The 1954-nt window shown below is 36.8% G+C and overlaps 1 pseudogene; it reads right to left on the reverse strand.

The window, feature by feature from the left end:
- Window positions 1-936: 936 nt before the first annotated feature.
- LOC122690813 lies at window positions 937-1486 on the reverse strand (annotated as a pseudogene).
- Between the last annotated feature and the right edge of the window lie 468 nt (window positions 1487-1954).

Raw genomic sequence — 1954 nt, forward strand, 5'->3', positions numbered from 1 at the left:
AGCACAGAAACTTTAATTTCTTGTAAAACAATGGTTCACCAAAAGGAACCATTAAGTGTCCATTTAACTAAGTTTTGCTTTGCTGATTAAAACATACCAGAATTTTTCTATTTTTTTCATTTGGTTGGGGAGGTTGTTATTAGCGATAAAAATTTTCCTTCCAGGGTTTCTGCATATAAAACTGCATTTATGCAGATAAATATCCAGATTCTGATCAGTTCAGTTCAGTTCAATCGCTCAATCGTGTCCAACTCTTTGCGACCCCATGAATTGCAGCACGCCAGGCCTCCCAGTCCATCACCAGGGATGCTTTAAAAAATTACCCAATTTAAATTGCTTAATTTGTCTAATTAATTACAAAATTATTTAATTTGAAAGTTTAAGACTTAAGTATTCAATTTAAGTTGAAGGGATTTCTTATATTGCTCAACATGATGGAATTCCAGAAATAGGGGCTTATCCACAGTTATGAAAGGCTGTTGTTTAAATATATCTAGCAAAACAAAAACCACAACAAAAGAAACCCTCCCAAACCATTTACATTTGTATTTTATACAAATACAAGAAACTTAGAATGGGCCTTAGGCATATACGAGTTAAATGCAAATTCTAAATTCTGATTGAGTAATGACTATGGAGATTTCCCCCAACATTTAGAAAGGTTGTTCTCTAACGCTAAGAAAATAATATAACCTAGTATCAAATTCTTTTCTGCTGAAGGAAGCAACTACAGAAAGCTTTTATTTGTTCTAATTAACCAGTGCTACAGATGAAAAAAAAAAAAAACAATGTAACTTCCCCAATACTATTTCAAAATGAACATATCAAACTTGATTTTCATTAGAATGTAGTTATTTCTTCACACTAATAAATAAAAAAACCAAGACCTACATTTTATATACATATATAAATATATATAAGAAACGATGCAAACAATTATTGAGCCTCATCTTCTGGATAAGAATGCCAAGTTAGTCTCTCTTAATAAAAAGCAATTACAATTTGAGGACACTTCAAGTTTGCCTCTTTGGCAGCACCAAGTTCGCCTCATCGGAATCTTTCTGTTTCATGAGAAACAGTAATTCCCCACTGCTGTCTGTGGCACCAATTATTTTTTCTGCATCAAGACCTCTGGCAAAACCTCTTGATTTATCAGCAGCATCTTTTTTCTTCTTTGATTTGCTATCATCAGATTCACTGTCAGACAAAGATTTTCTTTTTGTTTCATCTTTTTCTTTACCAGCTTTTTGACAATTAAGAAATACTTCAATTAACTCTGGACAATCTAAATTTTCTTCAGGTTCTGAAGTCTTGTCTGCATCTGTAAATCCCTTCCACTTCAGGAAATACTCCACCTTCCCATTCACTACACGGTGGTCCAGTACTTTTTCTACTACAAATTCTTCAGGTTCTGCCTCTTCAACTATTTTACTCTTCCATTTTGTTTCTTTCCCATCTTTTGCAATATAGTTTTATTGGAGGCCATTTTTTGTTGCAGACTTGAAGAGCTATTAGTCACAGCCTCTGAGTTGCCCTGGGTCCCAGGTCTGCAGAGTCTCCTCCGGCCCTGCACGCCTCAAGCTCCGGTCACATCCAAGGGGGAGGGCGTATATTTGATTTTGAAAATGATCTGAAACATACTCCTGTAACCTGTCTGAGATTCAGTTTCCATATCAATAATTGGAATAACAATACCTACATTTCAGTGTAGATCACTGGTGGCTCAGACGGTAAAGCGTCTGCCCACAATGTAGGACACCCGGGTTCAATCCCTGGGTCGGGAAGATCTCCTGGAGAAGGAAATGCAACCCACTCCAGTATTCTTGCCTGGAAAATCCCTTGGATGGAGGAACATGGTAGGCTACAGTCCATGGGGTCGCAAAGAGTCGGACACGACTGAGCGACTTCACTTTCTTTCACTTAATGATCACTATCTGCCAGGCACAATTCTAAA

This window comes from Cervus elaphus, chromosome X (assembly GCF_910594005.1).
Source record: "Cervus elaphus chromosome X, mCerEla1.1, whole genome shotgun sequence".
NCBI classification, from domain to species: Eukaryota; Metazoa; Chordata; class Mammalia; order Artiodactyla; family Cervidae; genus Cervus; species Cervus elaphus.